Genomic DNA, 23,647 nt, shown 5'->3' on the forward strand with positions numbered 1-23,647 from the left:
GAGAAGAAGTGCAGGAGTCTGTATAAGGAAATGCAGGAGTCTACATAAGGAAGTTCAGGAGTCTGTATAAGGAAGTGCAGGAGTGTGTATAAGGAAGTGCAGGAGTCTGTTTAAGGAAGTGCAGGAGTCTGTATAAAGAAGTGCAGGAATCTGTATAAGGAAATGCAGGAGTCTACATAAGGAAGTGCAGGAGTCTGTATAAGGAAATGCAGGAGTCTACATAAGGAAGTTCAGGAGTCTGTATAAGGAAGTGCAGGAGTGTGTATAAGGAAGTGCAGGAGTCTGTTTAAGGAAGTGCAGGAGTCTGTATAAAGAAGTGCAGGAATCTGTATAAGGAAATGCAGGAGTCTACATAAGGAAGTGCAGGAGTCTGTATAAGGAAATGCAGGAGTCTACATAAGGAAATGCAGGAGTCTACATAAGGAAGTGCAGGAGTCTGTATAAGGAAATGCAGGAGTCTACATAAGGAAATGCAGGAGTCTACATAAGGAAGTTCAGGAGTCTGTATAAGGAAGTGCAGGAGTCTGTATAAAGAAGTGCAGGAATCTGTATAAGGAAGTGCAGGAGTCTACATAAGGAAGTTCAGGAGTCTGTATAAGGAAGTGCAGGAACTCTGAACTATATACTGTAAAGTTCCTGCATTACCTCACTGAGCCACTGGAGACGTTTGGGATTGGATTCTACGCAAATGATTATAGACACTTTGGTTTCCTTATGTTACATAGTTACATACCACAGCCTGTTTCTACAGACCTGATATTACCTTGCCTGGTTCCCTATTCCTGCCTTTGTTCCTGTGGTCACGGGTCAGTCATGACACATCCACAGGCAGGACAAAGACAACATGGCCAGACCATTTTTTATGAGACCGACTCCCTTCAGAGCAGGTAGTGGTAGAAGGTAAGAAGGTGGTGTGAGTTCACCAGGAGTGGAAGATAGTTGTAGTAAGGCTTATGAGACAGGACAGTCTGTTGTCCTAAGGAGTAGTGTTTAGATTGGTATAGAGCCCCTTAGGTGATTGTGCACCAGGGAGGGAAATTTGAGGGGGTTATTTACAAAAATCCAAAAATGTCTTACTATTTTCTTAAAACCACTGCACATACCATACTCCCATGCACATTTTTACTGTATTTATCAATAAATTAACTTGAAAAAATCTGGTACTGGAAAATACTTGCTAAAATCGTGAGCAAGATCTGAATTGTATGAAGTTTTTTGGATTTGATGCCTGAAAACCACAAATTATTGAGATTATTGTATGAAACTCTATGCAAATCATGACATCTTCCAATAATCCAATTTTGTAAAAAATTATTTCCTTTTTCTGTGTAATAATAAAACAGTCGCTTGTACTTGATCCCAACGATGATATAATTAATCCTTATTGGAAGCAGAACCAGCCTATTGGGTTTATTTAATGTTTACATGATTTTCTAGTAGTAGTAAGGTATGAAGATCCAAATTACGGAAAGATCCATTATCTGGAAAGCCCCAGGTCCCAAGCATTCTGGATAACAGGTCCCATACTTGTACAAGGTACTGTTTTATTATTCCAGGGGAAAAAATGTATTATTTGGATAAAATTGAGTCTATGGGAGACAGCCTTTCCATAGTTCGAAGCCTTCCCATACCTGCACTATGAACTTATTCATGGACCGTCCAGCCCCTAGCAATTCCAGATTATGCTTGATCATGATAATAATTATTAAAGGAGAAGGAAAGGCTAAAAGTAAGTAAGCTTTATCAGAAAGGTCTATATAAATACACCAGTAAACCCTCAAAGTAATGCTGCTCTGAGTCCTCTGTCAAAAGAAACATCACATTTCTTTCCTTCTATTGTGTACTCATGGGCTTCTGTATCAGACTTCCTGTTTTCAGCATAAACCTCCAGGGCTTGAGCATGCTCAGTTTGCTCCTCTCTCTCTCCTCCCCTTCCTGCTGTAATCTGAGCCCAGAGCTATGAGTGAGCAGGGGGAGACTCAGGCAGGAAGTGATGTCACACCAAGCTAATATGGCAGCTGCTATCCTAAACCAACAGAGAGAGCTTCTAGAGCTGATTAGTCAGGTATAGTAAAGCATTCTTCAGAATAAATCTAGTGTTATAGCTTGCACTATTGTGGCTAATATATTGGCAATAAACTGCTTCAGTAGCTTTCCTTCTCCTTTAAACACAGCCTCAGATATTCAACTGATACTTGAGGGACGGCTCTTTGAATCTCTAGTAAAACTCCCTTTCCTGCTCACCCCATACATGCAGGAATTTAATGGAACCCGCCATGCACAGAAATTCTATTACTAGAGGTATTAACTTGCTTAACCAGTTGGAGGCAATAAGGCACCAGTGCTGAATGAACAGGTAGATTAAGTGCACTGGATAAATGGCTCCTATATACAATGTGCAATGAAATAGAAGATCTACTCATCCATCAATAGCTGTAACGGTTGTGTTTAGGAAGAAGATATCAACTGTATAAATATTTATAAGTAAATGGGTTTGCGCACCTTTCTCTATGTATTGTATCAATCTGGGATCCGGGCTGATTATTTGCTCAGCCTCCGGAATAAACGCTCGGAGCATAGAGCCGGCACTGCTGTTCTATTCAAATCTGACGTGTAATGAAAACAGAATGAGAATAAACACTTTGCAGAGAATCATTGGATTAAAGTATCAATAACATTCAGATGTGGCATCTCCGTCATGAACAAAAGGCTCAGTAATATGGAGACGGAGAAACGTCGCTAAACACTCGGCACATTTTCTTACAAGTACAAAAGACACTGAGGGCAGAGACACACGCTGCTATTTTGGGAGATTAGTCGCCCAGCGTCAAATCGCTTCTTCTACGGGCGACTAATCTTCCCAAACTGCCTTCCCGCGGGCTAGAATGTAAATCAGCCACAGGATTGGCACTCGGATCGTTTAGGCTTTCTAAAGCTGCCCAAAGTTTCCTCGTTAGGCGACTTCGTTATACGAAGCGTTCCGAGTGCCATCCCACCGGCAATTTATATTCTAGCCGGCGGGAAGGCAGTTCAGGGAGATTAGTCGCCGGTAGAAGAAACGATTTGTCGCTGGGCGACTATTCTCCCAAAATAGCAGCGGGTGTCTCTGCCCTTAAGAAATATAGTGATATTTGTACCAGGTCTTGTAACCTATAGCAACCAATCGGATGTTGTTGACCCCTTATGGTGACTTTTTTCTCCAAAACGATTAAAGTCAATGGACGGTTTTTCTTATGGCGACTTTTTTGTCCTAATGCATTAAAGTCGATGGACGTTTTTTCTTATGGCGACTTTTTTCTCCAAATGCATTAAAGTCAATGGAGGTTTTTTCTTATGGCGACTTTTTTATCCTAATGTATTAAAGTCAATAGACGTTTTTTCTTATGGCGACTTTTTTTCTCCAAATGCATTAAAGTCAATGGACGTTTTTTCTTATGGCGACTTTTTTTCTCCAAATGCATTAAAGTCAATGGAGGTTTTTTCTTATGGCGACTTTTTTATCCTAATGTATTAAAGTCAATAGACGTTTTTTCTTATGGCGACTTTTTTTCTCCAAATGCATTAAAGTCATTGGACGTTTTTTCTTATGGCGACTTTTTTCTCCAAATGCATTAAAGTCAATAAACGTTTTTTCTTATGGCGACTTTTTTGCCCTAATGCATTAAAGTCAATGGACGTTTTTTCTTATGGCGACTTTTTTCTCCAAATTCATTAAAGTCAATGGGGGTTTTTTCTTATGGCGACTTTTTTATCCTAATGTATTAAAGTCAATAGACGTTTTTTCTTATGGCGACTTTTTTTCTCCAAATGCATTAAAGTCAATGGACGTTTTTTCTTATGGCGACTTTTTTTCTCCAAATGCATTAAAGTCATTGGACGTTTTTTCTTATGGCGACTTTTTTCTACAAATGCATTAAAGTCAATGGACGTTTTTTCTTATGCCGACTTTTTTCTCCAAATGCATTAAAGTCAATAAACGTTTTTTCTTATGGCGACTTTTTTGCCCTAATGCATTAAAGTCAATGGATGTTTTTTCTTATGGCGACTTTTTTGTCCTAATGCATTAAAGTCAATGGACATTTTTTCTTATGGCGACTTTTTTCTCCAAATGCATTAAAGTCAATAAACGTTTTTTCTTATGGCGACTTTTTTGTCCTAATGCATTAAAGTCAATGGATGTTTTTTCTTATGGCGACTTTTTTCTACAAATGCATTAAAGTCAATGGACGTTTTTTCTTATGCCGACTTTTTTCTCCAAATGCATTAAAGTCAATAAACGTTTTTTCTTATGGCGACTTTTTTGCCCTAATGCATTAAAGTCAATGGATGTTTTTTCTTATGGCGACTTTTTTGTCCTAATGCATTAAAGTCAATGGACATTTTTTCTTATGGCGACTTTTTTCTCCAAATGCATTAAAGTCAATGGACATTTTTTCTTATGGCGACTTTTTTCTCCAAATGCATTAAAGTCAATAAACGTTTTTTCTTATGGCGACTTTTTTGCCCTAATGCATTAAAGTCAATGGATGTTTTTTCTTATGGCGACTTTTTTGTCCTAATGCATTAAAGTCAATGGACATTTTTTCTTATGGCGACTTTTTTCTCCAAATGCATTAAAGTCAATGGACATTTTTTCTTATGGCGACTTTTTTCTCCAAATGCATTAAAGTCAATAAACGTTTTTTCTTATGGCGACTTTTTTGTCCTAATGCATTAAAGTCAATGGACGTTTTTTCTTATGGCGACATTTTTTCCAAATGCATTAAAGTCAATGCCCGTTTTTTTTATGGCGACTTTTTTCTCCAAATTCATTAAAGTTAATGGACGTTTTTTGTTATGGTGACTTTTTTGTCCTAATGCATTAAAGTCAACGGACGTTTTTTCTTATGGCGAATATTTTGCCCAAATGCATTAAAGTGTTTTTCGTATGGCAAATTTTATTCTCAGTATGCATTAAAGTCAAAGGGCATTTTTTTCTTATTCTTATGGGAGTTTTTTCACGGTGAATTTTTCCTCGAAAAATTTTGCACATGACGAAATTTGGAATTTCACCATGAATCTATGGCTGCTGAATAAATTTGCTTATCACTAAAATTTTTGAAAACTATTTGTGTTTTGGAAATGCAATGGGATTATTGGGTGTAAGATTCCTGTGCGATGCAGGGTTGGAGTGTAGCGGCGGGACACAGTGTCGGACTCTTGTCTATGACTATTTCATGGACATTCCCTATTTCTTTATGGGAAAGAATGCTTTATAATGGGAGAATATTGCAAGTACTGAACCCAATCACTCGGCACCCACATTATAAAAAACACGGTAAAGAGGCGATTGGCCTTAAGATTAAATTTCAGCATGTTGTAAACAATGGCAATTTGCAGTCGGACTCTTATATGCAAATATTTAATTATATATTAATCGAAACTGCTGGTTGGTAACGTTTTCCAGCACCAGACGCACTCCAGGACTTCATAATGCTGTGAATAACGAATTTTTAGACATTTTTTTTTTATGTTACTGGTCCTTTAACAATGACTTGCTTTTAATGGGGCCAGTGACCATGAAAACCATAAACAAGAAAAAAACAGGTATGGGACCTGTTATCCGGAATTCTCGGGACATGGTGTTTTCTGAATAAGGGATCTTTCTGTATTTTGGTTCTCCATACTTTAAGGGGCACATTTACTAAGCTCGAGTGAAGGATTCGAATGAAAAAAACTTCGAATTTCAAAGTTTTTTTCCGGTACTTCAAACATCGAATTGGCTACTACGACTTCGTCTTCGATTCGAAGGATTCGAACTAAAAATCGTTCGACTATTCGACCATTCAATAGTCGAAGTACTGTCTCTTTAAAAAAAACTTTGACTACCTACTTCGGCAGTTTAAACCTACCGAGGTACAATGTTAGCCTATGGGGACCTTCCCCATCAGTTTGCTAAGCTTTTTTTGATCGAAGAAAAATCCTTCGATCGATCGATTAAAATCCTTCGAATTGTTCGATTGGAAGGATTTCATCTTCATCGATTTTTACTTCGATCCATCGTAGTATTTGCGGTAAATCCTTCGAATTCGATATTCAAATTCGAAGGATTTTAGTTCGAGGGTCGAATTTGAGGGTTTATTAACCCTCGATATTTGACCCTTAGTAAATGTGCCCCTAAGTGTATTAAAAAAGCATTTAAACGTTAAATTCAAAAGAGTTGTTTCCCTTTATTGATGACTAGTTTGGATCAAGTACAAGGTTCTGTTTAAGAGAAAAAGAAAATCCTTTTTAAAATGTGAATTATTTGCTTAAAGTTGAGTCTATGGGAGATGGGCTTCTCATAATCCAGAGCTTTCAGGATAATGGATCCTATGCCTGGAATAAGACTGTACATCCGTAGCACTATCTTTTTGTGACTATCAAATAAAAGGGTGGTTTTTAAGGACTAGTGATGGGCGAATTTATTCGCCAGGCATGAATTTGCGAATTTCCTGCGAAAATTCGTCGGCGTCAAAAAATTTTTCGCTGGCGTCGAAAAATACAGACACCGGCGTCAAAAACGAGACGCTGGCGCCATTTCGTGAATTTTTCGATGTTTCGCGGGAAATGCGCAAATTTTTCACATTTTGTTCACATTCAACATTTTGTAGTAGATGCCTCAGAGGATGGAAAAGTCTGTCTAGGGTTATTTTTGGGGTTTTCAAACCTTTTACTCACTCGGGAAATCGTTATCTTTGCGTTTATGCTTCTGCAACCACAGGCACTGCAATGTGTTATTTTCTGCCCTTCCTTCTCACATATACTGGTGCGCCCGGAGCCAGCGCCGGATTTCAATGAGGGGCGCCCCTAGGCCGCGCGGTCCGACCAGGTGGCCGCACGGTCCTAGCACCCACCCCACCTCCCCTTCCCAGCGTGCCGGCGAGAAAACGCCGGCGCAGCTGCTGTAATTGAATGGGGACACACTCGTCCCCATAATGTGGTTGGGCGGCATTTTTTTGCCGCCCTAGGCCCGGGCCTATGCGGCCTTGCCGCAAATCCAGGCCTGCCCGGAGCTTGGGGTTTCTATTTGTATCTCCACTCATGGCTAAAGGCCACATCCCTTGGCTCACGGCCACAAAAGCAAATTCAGAGTCGCCCTAAAATGCAGGACTGGAATTAAATGGCAATGGCAGCACTTGTTCTCTGACTAATGACAGCGAAACTACTTGAACTGAACGGCCCAGACACTCGAATGCTTCGTACAAAAGCAAAATGGAAAAGGGACGAAAATATCTCCTGGCACAAAATTCTGTACCTTCTAATTGAGACAATTTATCCCAATTACTAGTCACAATGTGAAGGAGGTTTCATGCGGGATGTCCTTTATTAAACAGAAAACGGCCTATTCCTTGAAAATTGTCATAATTTGTCTGGTGGAACATTATTTCAGGAGCTTTGGCTGCATTTTCTGCACAAGATCCTGTCAACTTCCTCCGTCTTAACGGCTGTTTTTTCATCTATTTTTAAATATACTCCGTGCTCCAGTACTCCTCTAATTAGATGGTCATTCTGGTGGCTAAAAGATTAATTACAGGCTTTAGATCAGAAGCTCTCCTCTTTTCTTTGTCTTGTTTGCCTGGCACTTATTGGATGACAAGCCTACAATTTGTCCTTCACTGTTATGAATACAGTTTTCTGTGTATCGCAAATAAAAATCCAGGAAGCTCAGGTTGCTTAGATTAGTCAGAGAAAGGGAAGGGGAACGTGTGGCTAAACTATAGCTTTCTATTTAGCATAGCCGCCCAAGACTAGCAATGTACAGCTCATCTTCCCAACCAGTGTTGGACTGGCCCACAGGGATACCAGGAAAACTCCCGGTGGGCCCAGGTGTCAATGGGTCTCTTGCTTCTAAACATTTGGCCTATTTCATGGTCATTCCCTATTTCTTTATGGGAACAAAGATGCTTAATAATGGAAGAATAGAGTAGAGTATGTAGAGAAAAGAGACTAGGAGAATAAAGAGTTTGAGTGAGGACAAGATGTATAAAAGTTTGGAAAGTGGGCCCTCGGTCTAAGGTTTTTTGCTGGGCCCCTGGCATCCCAGTCCAACACTGTTCCCAACCCTTATGTAAATTTGTTTGGATCTGTGGAAGCCCAGATGAATCAATTTAGTCTCCTTCAGTTAATGGGGAGTAGTGACGGGCCAATCTGTTCTCTTGGTCAAAAATTTGTGAAATTGCAAAGAATGTGCAAAATGCATTGAAGTCATTGGGCATGCAATTGTTTCCCAATACATTGGAGTCTATGGGCATGATACCAAGTGAAAGTTTTCACCCAATCCCCAACTGGGGATAAATCCCTGCCTTGAACCGTAAAATCCACTTATAGGTTCCCAGTTTTTGTCAGGGAGATAGAGAGATGCTTGAGGGATGGATTTTCAGAACTCGCCTTGTGTTGGCAAAAGGGTCATTGTTGAACATCAGTCTTTACATGTGATGAAGGACTGGGACTGATATTGCCTAATTTTACTTCATCTACAGCGGGGGTCCTCAACCTTTTTTTACCCATGAGTCACATTAAATTGTAAAAGGAGTTGGGGAGCAACACAATCATCCAAAATGTTCCTGGGGTGCCAAATAAGGGCTGTGATTGGCCATTTGGTAGCCCCTATGTGGATTGTCAACCTAAAAGAGATTCATATTGGCAGTACACCTGGTTTTTATACAACCAAAACTTGCCTCCAAGCCTGGAATTCAAAAATAATCACCTGCTTTGAGGCCACTGGGAACAACATCCAAGGGGTTGGAGAGTAACATGTTACTCACGAGCTACTGGTTGGGGATCAGTAATCCACAGCATTGTTGTTCAACTATACTCACATAGTGGGGCAAATATTAAATAATTTAAATGTTGGGGGGGACAGAATTATACAAACAAAATGATATTCTCAAAGTTTATGGAACTACTATGTCTATATCCTTTGGAGTCACATCCAGACTGTGCACCTTTAGTTGGGCGGCTTTTTACACTGTGCATGAAATACCACCAGGGAGACTCCCTCCTTTTCAGACTTTTAGACTAATTTCATTGAATGTCATTCACAAGTTGCCAATGCCATGGCCCACAGCTTCACACATTTAATGATCCCTAATACAAAGTTGTAGAAAAATAACATTGATCCAGGATTCGGTTCAGGATTCAGCCAGTATTCGGCCTTTTTCAGCAGGATTCGGATTCAGCCAAATCCTTCTGGCTGGCCGAACCGAATCCTAATTTGCATATGTAAATTCGGGGTGGGTGGGGAAAACACGTGACTTTAGGTCACAAAATAATTTTTTCCACTTTATCCTTTCCTGCCCCTAATTTGCATGTCCAAATTAGAATTCGGTTGGTATTCGACCGAATCTTAAAATAAGGATTCAGGGATGCTCTTTGTAGAGTAATTAGCACTCAGGCTGCTCCCCCCAACTGAAATATTGGAATATATATCTTTTCTGTTGTATGGAATAAATTGGGTGCATTATCGCCTTTGCTCACCACTTTATGGCAAGTCATCTATATGAGTTATAAATCCCATCAGACTAAACCCTTCAACTATTTCAGGGGATGATGTTCATTGCCATGTTCACTCTCCGTTTATACTTTACTCGATGTGAGATTTTATTCCAGTGATAGAAATGTGCCATATTTATACCCTGGCACCGCGCTTACTGTAAAACCTGCATAAATATATTTATTAATGGGAAAACTGCAGCCGTAGTGCCTTTATACCGACGATGTTTTTATTCTTGGTTTTACAACTAAACGACTCGTTTCGGCAAACTCTATACACACAGCTCAGACTACGATCACTCGTTTATGTACCAACTCACAGTCCCTGTTCTCCTTTCATGCAAAATCCATCCTTTTTCCTATTTTACAGCATAAATATTGAATGGCGTAAATATACTAAATCAGGCGGCTCTGCTACTTTCTTTTAACATATTGGCGACTCCTCTGCCTCCCTTTCTTTGTCTTGAAGGGAGGTATTTCTCCCCAAACCTCTGAGTTGTGGAATGGCTACATAAAAGGGTATTTCAGCCACATGGTTTAAGTAGGAGTGGGACCCCATATCTGCTTGTAAGTGATATATCACAGCCGGCACTGACATAACATCACACTCATTCCAGTGAATTCATCTTAAATTGGGCAAAATTGCAAAAATCCATGCAAATCGTTACTTTCTCACAAGTTTTGACCTAAATTTTCACCACCAATATTTGGCAAGGTCAGTCCTGTCCTGAACTTTGTAAATAACTTCTACACAGCATATGATACATGCTACAAATGAGAAATACCTTGTACAGGCGTGGGATCCGTTATGCAGAAACCCCTTATGCAGAAAGTTCTGAATTATGGAAAGGCCATCTCCCATATACTACATTTTATCCAAATATGTATTTTGGGGTCACAGCCTCATTGCACCCCCGCCTAATGGTTTTAAAAATTAGTGGTGAGCACAACTTTCCCTTGTTTGTTATATTTTATCCAAATAATCCAAATTTTTAAAACAGATTTCCTTTTTTCTCTGTAATAATAAAACAGTATCTTGTACTTGATCTAAACTAAGATATAATTAATCCTTATTGGAGGCAAAACCAGCGTATTGGGTTTATTTCATGTTTATATGATTTTCTAGTAGACTTAAAGAAGGAAAGCTACCAAGGCAGTTTATTGCCAATAGATTAGACACAACAGTACAAGCTAGAATACAATTTTTATTCTTTAGAATGCTTTACCATACCTAAGTAAACAGCTCTAGAAGCTCTCTGTTTCATTAGGATAGCAGCTGCCATATTAGCTTGCTGTGACATCACTTCCTCCCTAAATCTCTCCCAGCTCACTCATAGCTCTGGGCTCAGATTACAGCAGGGAGGAGGGGGGAGGAGCAAACTGAGCATGCTCAAGCCCTATCCCTGAAGGTTTAAGTTGAAAACAGGAAGTCTGATACAGAAGCCCATGAGTACACAATAGAAGGAGAGAGGAGCAAACTGAGCATGCTCAAGCCCTAGCCCTGAAGGTTTAAGCTGAAAACAGTTAGTCTGATACAGAAGCCCATGAGTACACAATAGAAGGAAAGAAATGTGCTGTTACTTTTGACAGAGGACTCAGAGCAGCATTACTTCGTGGGGTTACTGGTGTATTTATATAGATCTTTCTGATAAAGCTTACTTAGTGTTAGCCTTTCCTTTTCCTTTAAGGTGTGAAGATTCAAATTACGCAAAGATCTGTTATCTGGAAAATACCAGGTCCCGTATCTGTGCATCTATAAACTAAAGAGAAAAAGCTGCAATCACACAAAAATAGTTTATACGTCGTCTATATATCCATTTCATGTTATAATAGTGTCAAAATCGTAGACTTTATATTTTAAAATACAGTGGCCCCCGCATAGGTGACCGTTATTTTAGTCTATATTTTTCCTGACTATATGAACAAACCTGATAGGTCAATAAATATAACCCCAATGACCCTGCTATAATAATGATGACTTATAAAAGCTTTCAGCCCATTGTCCGCTGTATAAATCAGTGATCCCAATGGCGGAGCTCTCGCTGCTGCTTTGGGTTTTACATCTGATGGGAAGAAGAGACTTCCCCTTTCATTTGGAATTTTGCAGGTTAATGATGTTGCCCAGGGTAGAGGTGACTGGATGTTACAGACATAGAATTGATTGTGGAGGAATATACTGCCTGACAGTTTGTATAACCTTCTCATTTCTTATTTATTTATTTTACAATAATGGTTCTTTATATCTTTGTGTTATTCAGATTGTACTGTGGTTCTTTTCCATTTCAGCTTCACAAATGAGAAATGGGGTCAGTGTAGAAATGTTTTCAGTCATTTAATGCCCTAAATAATGTTGTGTATAAATGTCACTCTGGTTATGTTCCTATTCAGTCATGTCCAGGGATAGATCCAAATCCAACATAAATAAACCCAGATGTGCCTGAACTGAGTAACACACATTATGGTTCTGGGGATCCAGGGCAAATATGGGTGATAAGAGCAAATTCCTAATGTGAATCAATAAAAGTTTGATTATTCTGAAGTGCCTCCACTTTGGTCTAGGGTAAGAGCATAGATACATAGAGATGGGCGAATTTATTTGCAAGGCGTGAATTCGCCGGCGATCAAATTCACTAAACCGCCGCTAAAATTTGCAGACAAAAATTCGACGGCGTCAAAAATTTGCCGGCGTCAAAAAAAATGGACACCAGCGACAGTTTTTTTTTTTTTTGGACGCCAGCTCATTTTCGCAAGTGAAAAATGGACACCGGTGTCAAAAACGGACGCCGGCATCGTTTCGTGTTTTTTTTGCAGTTTCACGGGAAATTCGCAAATTTTTCGGGGAAACTACCAAACGCGCCAAATTCGCCCATCACTATAGATACACTAGGTGGTGGGGCTCATATATGAAGCAGGTTAAAGGGATTCTGTCATGATTTTTATGATGTAGTTTTTATTTCTAAATGACCCTGTTTACACTGCAAATAATTCACTGTACAATATAAAATGTCATTCCTGAAGCAGCAAGTGTAATTAGTTGTAATATTGGTGTGTAGGTGCATCTCAGCTCATTTTGCCTGGTCATGTGATTTCAGAAAGAGCCTGCACTTTAGGATGGAACTGCTTTCTGGCAGCCTGTTGTTTCTCCTTCTCAATGTAACTGAATGTGTCTCAGTGGGACCTGGATTTTACTATTGAGTGTTGTTCTTAGATCTACCAGGCAGCTGTTATCTTGTGTTAGGGAGCTGCTATCTGGTTACCTTCCCATTGTTCTGTTGTTAGGCTGCTGGGGGGAAAGGGAGGGGGTGATATCAGTCCAACTTGCAGTACAGCAGTAAAGAGAGACTGAAGTTTATCAGAGAACAAGTCACATGACTGGGGGCAGCTGGGAAATTGACAAAATGTCTAGCCCCATGTCAGAAAATTGAATATAAAAAAATCTGTTTGCTCTTTTGAGAAACGGATTTCAGTGCAGAATTCTGCTGGAGCAGCACTATTAACTGATGTGTTTTGATAAAAACTTTTTTTTTTCCCATAACAGTATCCCTTTAAATGTGCAAAGTGCATTTTTCAGACACAAATCGCCTACATTTTTTTCTGGAAATCCAGTGTCCAACCAAACAGCATTGGCACATGATGTCCAAATACAGACAGAAGTAACTGCTGATACACACGGTATCAATAACAGCCCAATGGAGTCCAATTTAATGGCGCAGTTGAATGCATAGAGGCCACTCCCACTGTGGGAACCATAGAACTGCTAGTAGGTCCAGCCTGGCTATAGTTCAATTTCAATATGTTAATAGTATGTAATAACAGTAATTTGTCCAGGTATAGTAACCCATAGCAACCAATCAGCTATTTGTTTACAAACAGACATCTAATTTGTTGCTAGGGGCAAACTGTGTATTCTCTCACATATGGGGGTCTGTGGAGCTGCTGTGGGAACCCTGGAGCTACCGCCTGGTTTAGAGATGGAAAGTACGTTTAATGTTTAAGGCTACAGTAAAATGGAGAGGCACCTTGACTTCTGAGCGATAAGCTTTACCATAAATATGCCCAGATGAGACTCAAGAAACTCCGTTATGAACCATCGCTACAGTGTGGAGGCAGCTGAACTACAATCATCTTATAACTTAACCATATAACTTATTTATTGAGAACACAGTCCACATAGGTGTTTATCAAGATACAAACAGAAACATAGACCATATGTGAATAGGTATATACTGACAGCACCAATGGTCTGTATGTATCCACGCAGGGTAAAAGAGACAATACACAGCATGGACAGAGATACTCCCAGCGAGTGGAGTTGCTAGGGTGTCTATTTAGATCCTAACTCTTAGGGCCTACTTCTAGGTTATCAGCCTCGGTGGAGCCTGTGCTGCTCAGCTAAATAGCCATAACTATCTATCATGCGTGATCTAATAGAGTGAGTAGCATATCACTAACTAAAGTTAGTCTCAGTTACACTTCACCTTTCCTGCCTGCTCATGTAAGGGGACTGGCAAAATGGGTCCTGATCAAATGTGCACTCATCTTAAAGAAACAGTAACACAACATTTTCACTTGAAATATATACCTTACTAAGACATGTATGATATAAAAATTGCACAGTTATAAGTGTTCAGGCTACCACTGATTTATTGGGCAAAGCTTGAAAAGGTGATGTGGCGACTTCTTGACTTTCAGTCAATTAATTGCATTCTTTACTGACTTTGGAATCCTTTTTCTGAACAATTTATGGGATGGTGCAGGGGAGAGGGCTGGGAGACAGAGTATTTCTCCTCTCCACCTGAGACTGAATAACTTTTGGAATGGGGTGCTGGTTGAGCCTACACGGATAGAGGGATGGGGAGGAGGTGGGAGCTGAGTGGACGAATGCTACAAGAGCCGGGAGAGATCTGCCTGAGCTCAATAAATCAGTAATAAGGTTAGTTTTCTTTAAAAAAAAACCCCCTATCCTTTTGAGATTTCTTTATGGTATATTTGCAAATAAAGGCATTTAGAAACAATACTTTTAGGGTCAGATTTATCAAGGGTCGAAGTGAATTCGAGGGAATTTTCAAAGTAAAAAAATTCAAAATTCAAAGTAATTTTTTGGATACTTCGACCATCGAATAGGCTACTACGACTTCGACTTCGATTCGAAGTAAAATCGTTCGACTATTCGACCATTCGATGATCGAAGTACTGTCTCTTTAAAAAAAAATTTGACTTCAATACTTCGCCAACTTAAATTTGCCATTTTAGCCTATGGGGACCTTCTACAGCATTTTTTGAAGTCGTATGATTGTATGAATAAATCGTTCGATTCGAAGGATTTAATCTTTCGATCGAAAGTTTTTACTTCGACCGCAAATGGGCAAATTCGATGTAAAAAAGCTTCGACTTTGACATTCGAAGTCGAAGTAAAGCCATTTGATGGTGGAATTTCGAAGTATTTACCACTTCGAAATTCGACCCTTGATAAATCTGCCCCTTAATGTAAAGAAATGTGTTACAATTCACTGCCACCTAGTGGCCAAACTATAGAACTCAAGGGTCAAGCTTTGCCCAGGAAGAGGAGTCTAGCTAAGGGGCCCTCCAGTGGCCAAATGTTAGGGGATGGCACAATAAATGGGGAATCTATTTATCAGTACCCTACAAATGAATGGGAAATGTGCAGCCCTGCAACTGGGCGTGATAAGTAAATGTCTACATAAACTCCTTACTATTACTATAGTGGAATTGCTTCAGTGGGGATTTCTCATTACTACACCAATGTGTGACGGACAAAAAGAGGGTGTTCCCAGTGAGTGTTTTCTTACAGTTCTGCATTTGAAAATATGCAGAAGGATCAGATCTGCTGAGAATACTCCGAGTTCAAAGGAGCACATTTACATAGTGCGCAACAGGGCGCGGGAATTTAACGAAGCCGCATTATTAATATTGACACATATCAGCCAGAAACAGAACAACTTTCAGCAGCTCCAAAGATCCCCGGCGAGAAATTAGTGACCGCTGGCAAGTAGGGATGAGCGAATTTTTTCGCCGTGTTTCGCCACGGAAATGATGCCCATATTGCGCATTTTTGAATCGAAGTCGTAGTAAGACCTGTTTTATTTCGTCAAAAATGCGCAATATGGGCATCATTTCCGTGGCGAAACACGGCGAAAAAATTCGCTCATCCCAACTTGCCAGCGGTCACTAATTTCTCGCCGGGGATCTTTGGAGCTGCTGAAAGTTGTTCTGTTTCTGGCTGATATGTGTCAATATTAATAATGCGGCTTCGTTAAATTCCCGCGCCCTGTTGCGCACTATGTAAATGTGCTCCTTTGAACTCGGAGTATTCTCAGCGGATCTGATTCTATTGCATATTTTCAAACCCTGTGTGTGTCTGTATAAATATAAATATAAATATACACCAGACGACTCATCCTGGTCTCTCGCATACCGTCAGACTAATTTACATGTTAAAAAAAATAATAAAATAAAATAATAAAAAAAATAATAGAAAAAAATCGTCCGACAAAACTAGGCAAAAAATGTAAATCCCAGACTTTTGTTTAATTTCTCAAGCGACATATTCTTTCCTCGTGCTGCAATTAACTATTCATCATTCTTTTGATTGTATAAAACAATTCTAGGGAGTCTTGTCTTTATGAATCCGATTTCTTTTTTTTTTGTCACTGAGGTTTGAAAGCGCCGTTTCCATTCTAATCGTCCAGTGAACTGGGAGATGATTCAGTAGAACGTCTATTCTTCCTCCAAACAATTAAATTAGAAAAGACTTGTGACTGGAAACCATAATGACTTTATTAGTGAATTCATTACATTCATTAGAGTTCACCAAACGCCCCTATTACTCTTGTGTCTCAACTCAGCGCCCGGCACTTTATTCTTCTGCAAAATAAAGACACAATTCACAGGATAGAGGAGAAACAATTCAGGGATGAAGCTGCAAAGCCAAGGGAGACAGTCCAGTGTTTCATGCAGGAATGGCGATTCTGTTGAACTGCAACACCCTGTGACTGGGAGAACTAATTAGATAATCCTTATAGGAAGATTTGTATTTATTTATAAGGATTCTCTAAGCCTCTAAGGAGCAGATTTATCAAGGGTGGAACTGAAATTTCTAATTTGAAATTCGAATTTTCAAATTTTCTTTTATGGTCAAAACTGTCAAATTCGACTAGGTAATTATTCAAATTCGATTTGAGTTTATGAAAAAAATTTGAATTCAGTTTTCGAGATTTATCATACTCTGGCCTTTTTAGAACGCAAATGTAACTATTTGCCACCTAAAACCAGCCAAATTGCTGTTTAAGTCAACTAGGGATGCACCGAATCCACTTTTTTGGATTCGGCCGAACTCCCGAAACCTTCACGAAAGATTCGGCCAAATACCGAACCGAATCCTAATTTGCATATGCAAATAAGGGGTGGGAAGGGGAAAACATTTCCCGTCCATAATTTGCATATGCAAATTAGGATTCGGATTCGGTTCGGCCAGGCAGAAGGATTCGGCCGAATCCGAATCCTGCTGAAAAAGGCCGCATCCTGGCCGAATCCCGAACCGAATCCTGGATTCGGTGCATCCCTAAAGTCATCGGGAGACATCAAGGGATCAATTTGGAGTTGTCTACAGCCTTCCTGACATTCAAGTTTCAAGTCATTCAAGTCAAATTTGATTTGAGTTTTCCGGTCAATTTAATTCGTCTGAGTCTGAAAAATTTAATTATTTCAAAATAAATTTAGGTCGAATTTCGAATTTATGGGACTTTAGGAGAGTTTTTAAAAACTCACATGAATTCAAAATTCGACCTTTAATAAATGTGCCTCTATGGGGCATATTTATCAAGGGTCGAATCTGAAAAACTTCGAATTCAAAAAGACCAACCGAAATTAAGTCAAAGTTTTTTTTTGGCCGAATAGGTCAGTTTTATACCGAATAGGTCAGTTTTCAGCCGAATTCGAATCATAGTAATATCTCATTCAATCGAATTCGAATAAAAGTTTTTAGATTTTTCAAAGTCCACCAATTGACTCCAAATAGGTTCTAGGAGGTCCCCCCATAGGCTAAAACAGCAATTCAGCAGGTTTTAGATGGTGAATGGTCAAAGTCGAATTTTTAAAGAGACAGTACATGATAAATTTTGATATTCGAATTTTCAAATTTTACCTAGTCGAGGTACACAAAAAATAGCTCGAAATTTTATTTTTTTTAATTAGAAAATTCACCTCGACATTTGATAAATCTGCCCCCAAGTGTTATTATATTGGATTTTCACTTCCAGCTCTCTAAATCGGAATAATCCCCCAGAAGATGACTAGACGTGTTAAATTAACTATACAGTTTATATAGGACAACTGTCTATTATTTTACTGGTCTGTAATAATTGTATTGCTGCCTATAGAGAAATAACAGAGATAACAAGCTGATATGTCAACTAACACTGGAGTCACTCTGATTTCCTTATGATCCATTAACACCACTGGACATGTTTGCACCTTGCCCTGCACTTTTCACCATGGGTGCAGATCTTAGACCTCCCAAAATGAACTACAAAGACCCCTGCACTGCTGCAGATCTGCATTGCTGCATTCATGAGGTGGGAGTGACAGAGAACATAGGCATCCCCCATAAAGCCCCCTAACTTGTGTTGGTTATGGAGAACCAGCAGGTGCAGGGTACAAGGGAGCCCTGTCCTTATGGCACTCGGTGCAGTAATTCCCCAGACACAAGTGTTGGGTTTATGAGTATTAAGTGGACAATTTTGGGGCCCTTTATTGTACCAGTTACATCAGGGCATCGTTATATGGCCCCAAAGAGACTGACTAAGGGGTTAAACAGGGCCTTAAATAATAACATATTCCACAAATAATATCTACAAAGAGTCTCTAGTCCATTGGCTACAGCAGCAGTGTCATTAAAGGCTGCAACTTGCAGCAGCGCAATTTAAGCTGCAGCACAAATCACCCTTCACTACAGCGGCTAAAACCTTAATTATTCAGATTACAAGTAGATTTACAACTGGTACAAAGTGCTCTTTTCTGTATGTGAAGAAACAAGATATGGATCCAACTAACATTTAAATAGACCCGGCATCTTATACACAGTAATAACCATGATAAAGTCCCTTCATTATCTCCGTATCATTTACTGCGATGGTCTTAAAATATCCGGCAAGAAACTCAGCTTCCCAGAGACGAACCCCCAGTTTATAGTCAAATATACAGAACGACTATAATAGTAATGTGCCTTGTTGATCATTCTCTTAAAATATTTACAGATAAATAGCAATAATGCCTATAACCTCCTCATCTAGTACTTGAGTTTAAACATTTCCATACGGTGTATCTTCCCCATGAATGTGAGCGGCGAATCTCTCTATCGTTACCATTTATACATAACAGGACGGACGTTAAACATGGCGAAATAAAGTACGAAGGTAAAACAAGTCACAGCTGGACTACGTAGCCTTAGTATTTACTGTCCCATAAAGACACCTCATAGGCTCATTTCAGGGATTAGCAGTTTTAGAAACAGATTCCAGCTGATAAATAGTTGAAAATATTCCATAATTCCCGTCCAAAGCATTTTTCACCCTTTTCACCCTTACTTTTAGCTGCATGGTCTGGACAGAAGTAAATATATGTTGAAAATAGGAACTGTGTAAAGGTATAGGATCCGTTATCTGGAAACCCATTATCTAGAAAGCTTCAAATAATGGAAAAGCCGTCTCCCATAGACTCCATTTTATCCGAATAAACCAGATTTTTAAAAACGATTCCCTTTTTCTGTGTAATAATAAAACAGTTCCTTGTACTTGATCCCAACGAAGATATAATTAATACTGATTGGAGCCTATTGGGTTTATTTAATGTGTATATGATTTTCCAGTAGACTTAAGGTATGAAGATCCAAATTAGGGAAAGATTTGTTATCCGGAAAGCCCCAGGTCCCGAGCATTCTGGATAACAGGTCCCATACCTGTATCTCTGACAAGGTGCAAAGTACAATCATCTATGCGGTTTGCCGCTTTATTATCCACGATACAATTGTCCTTGGCTCACCAATAGGCTCAACCGTTTGCACTAATATACAGAAATTTTGCACTTTGTGATGTGTGATGGACCTTCTATTTGCCCACTGTTTAGTTTGCTCAAAAGAAAAAGCTTGTTGAGTCCAAAGGAAATTTTTTAATTAAGGCTTTGTAAGTGGCAGGAGTAAAGTTCAGGTGACCCTAATACTTATGTTACTGTACAATTTGTGGGTGCTAAGATGGTCCCTTACACTTATGTCGCTGTTCACCCATTTTCATCACCTACAATTCTGACACTAAGGGGGTTATTTAATAAAGTTGGAATGCCAAAAACTCGAAAAATTCACGTTTCAAAAAAAATCCCAATTTTTAGTGGGGAAAGAAAATCTCCAGTTTTTCGATGATGGAAAAAGCCAGAATCTGAAAATCCAGCAACACCAGACCTGTTGAGGTTGTCTGTAAGTCAATGGGAGAAGTCTGGATTCTTTTTAGAAGTTTCTGTGGTCTGCACTGAAATTAGCCCGAAAATTCAACTATTTTGGACTTTTGGGCAAAAATCCCGAAAATGTGGGCTTTTTTGGAAAAAGCCTGAAAAAAAACCGAGGTCTTCGTTAAAAAAACTACTGAATGGAAAGTGAAAGTAATTGTCTAAAGCTCCCCATAGACACGACGATTTCTCTTGCCGAACGACCGATTTAAGGGAAGTCCGACTGATCCTTCGAAATTATCGTGCGGTTAGTGGGATTCGCACGATCGTACATCTTACGATTTTTCGGCCGACATCTGTCAGGAAATTGATCGGCCAGGTCAAAAAATCTTTGTCGGTCCCAGTGCAATGTATCTATGTCTGCAGGGCCAAGCAGCTCCCCTTTGTTTTCCTGCCAAATTGGTCTTTTTAGTTGATGGTAAATTCGTACGATCATTCTGAGAGGATCGTGGTCTCACGATCAGGATCGGATCTTTTAAAAATCTCAACATCTATGGGCAGTTTAAGGCATAGAGGAGGGGCAGACAATATTTGATTGACAGTTGAGATTTTTAAATGAGTTTACAATGGCCGTGAATGCTTTAATAAGAAATAGAAATTGGATTTCATGTTTAATTTGAAAAGGACTTTTATTATACAGATTTTTGCGTCTGGGTCATGATTACTCCCAAAACAAGTTATCCATAAGAAATGACTCTTTCTTTTCTCTAGTCCTGCACACAAACCGAGTATATAAAAATATACAAGATTTAAATGGTTCAGAACAGTTTAGCTAATTTTATGGTAATAATAAAATTGAGGTTGCAATATTGCTTTTGTTTTATGTAAATGTTTCTATGTATAATATGTATAGCCAAATGGAGATGCGTGTGATCGAGAAGCAGCAAGTGGAAAACACACGCCACCATGGTTACCATGCGCTCACAAAAGACGCACTTGCGCAGTGAGAATCCTGAAGCCTCGAGGAAGTCGCATAGACGAAACGCGTCGGTTGTGACATCATCCTTGAGTGCCCTGCATCGCGTGCCATACACACAACGCCGGCAATTACCATCCATTTGGCCGAGCGCGACTTGGATCTGGGAAAGCCACGGACTGACTCATTACATGCTTATTTAAAGCGCAACTTGTATTTTTACCAAATATTTATTAAAGAAGTTTTTACACGATATTAGCACGTCTTTTTTAGAAGCCAAACGATGTTCTGCAACTGGGGAGCAACTATACTTTTATGCTAGTGAAGCTCTACACTACTCCTGCTTTTCAGCTCTCTAACTCTGAGTTAGTCAGTGACTATAAGGGGGGCCACATGGGACATAACTGTTCAGTGAGTTTGTAATTGATCCTCAGCATTCAGTTCAAACAAGTCACTGATTGGTTACCAGGCAGTAACCAATCAGTGGAAAGCAAGAGAGCTGAAAAGCAGGAAGTAGTGTTCTGGCTATTATGTTACACATCCACTCACTCCAGCCTTTATACATTACATTTTTGCCTAACTAAAGCTGGCCATCGTCAAACGAGCGGATCTTTCTCCGATGTGCCACTAACTGCATGGCTATATCGGGGGTAATTCAAACGTTCGGCCGTATAGCAGAACGATCGAATTACGATGCACCAAGCGGCTCCGACAGGTCGGTCGGTCAAAAATTAAACCTTCCCGACTGATATCGTGGCCAGATATCGATCGGGAAGACCCGTCGAAAGCCCCCATACACGGGCAGATAAGCTGTCAAATTGATCCAAACGACCGATATCGGCAGCTTTATCTGCCCGTGTGTGGCCACCTTAACTATATTAGATACATTTTATTTTTTGCACAGATCTATTTACCCAGTTTTTATTTTTACACTGAACTGTTCCTTTAAGATGGGATACCTGATATTATTTCAGTGGTAGGAATCTTGTGCTTCTCCTGTTGTTGGATGGCTGCAACTGCAAGATGGCAAAGAGAATGCTAGCGCATAACATGGTGCAACGAGCCATCATTTGTTTGATTGCTGGAAGTACAAGCCATGGCCAAGTTCCAGGACCTCAGGTGGTGCCAATGGTAAATAGATCAGCGGAAAGGGCAAACCTCCCCAGGAGAGCTGTAGCCACGGTGCAGTTGTTGGAAGTAATGCTGAGCAGTCATTATGCCCCAATGCTCATTTCTTATTTGTTGGTTTTTACTTTGGATTCCTAAGGCGACGGGTTCTGCTGAGGAACATCATGAGACAGAGACCTGCATCCGTTGTTATTTTACAGATCTCAGCCATAACTTAATGCTTTGTTTGCCATTTTCTGCTTGATACATGAGATCCATATAAACTAAAGGGTTTCACATATACTGTATATATCTGAATGTATTGAACATGAGCCCAAGGGCCTCTTTATTAAATATGTTTCTAATGCTGGTGAGGTGTAAGGTCCAGCCTCCTGCTGAACATTAGAAGTACTGTACCTTTAAATAGATTCATGTAGATAAATAGGGATGTAGCGAACTGCCGAGTATGTGTTCGCGAACGCCGTTCGCGAACACCGGCAAAAAATGCGAACAGTTCGCGAACAGTTCGCGAACTTCGAACATCCGAAAATCGTTCGATTCGAACGATCGAAGGATTTTAATCGTTCGATCGAACGATTTTCGTTCGAATCGAACGATCGAAGCCATTCGATCGAATGATTTCATTCAACCCAATGGCTTCGATCGTTCGATTCGAACGAAAATCGTTCAATTTTAGCGATCGAATGGTCGAATGGTCGAACGATTTTGACGCGAACGCCTATTGGCGAACGTCGCGCGACGTTCGCGAACTTGCGGCGGACGCGAACAGTCGAAGTTCGCGCGAACTAGTTCGCCGGCGAACAGTTCGCTACATCCCTATAGATAAATGGCTGTAAGGGTTGAACCTATAAGTCCCAATCAGGCCGCACTACTATGGGACCCTGCACAACTCCCAGCATTGCTTTCCCCTCTCTGGACTACTTGGAACAGTCTGGCCCGATGGCGCTGTATTGTCAATCCTCACATTATATACATTTTGAAGAGAAGGAGAGGGAATGATCATTGTGATCTGCCAGCCAGTCCCAGCTAAGACCAGTGCTGGTTACACTTTGTATTATAGTAGCCATGTTACAATGGGTTTATATAGAAACACAGGCAAAGATTGTCCCTATTCATTACCCACAGCATCCAATCAGATTGGGGAAATAATACCACTCACCAACTGCAGAGTTCAAAATGATCATGAGCGTTATTCTTCTCAATACAATATTAAATGTCCATGGGGCAAATTCAGTAACCTCCAAAAATTCGCCAGCAACGGCTTTGCTCACATCGCAACACTTCGAAAGGTGTAGATTGGCCAGGACAACGCTAATTCACTAAAATCCGAAGTTGCGTCCAAGGCAACGAACGCTGGTGAAGTTGTGCTAACATTACTGCACCAAGCAAAGTGAAGTTGCACTAGCGTTGCCTAATTTGCATACGGCGGGAAGTTAAATGGCCGTATATGTTGCAGCAAATACATTACATTACACAAGGCCAGGGAACTTTAATAAAATAAAATAAAGTTGTTATATTGCCCTACACATGAGCCCAGTGTATAGTTTATGTGACATATGTTAGGAAATGTAGGGG

Source organism: Xenopus laevis, chromosome 2S (genome assembly GCF_017654675.1).
Source record: "Xenopus laevis strain J_2021 chromosome 2S, Xenopus_laevis_v10.1, whole genome shotgun sequence".
NCBI lineage: Eukaryota > Metazoa > Chordata > Amphibia > Anura > Pipidae > Xenopus > Xenopus laevis.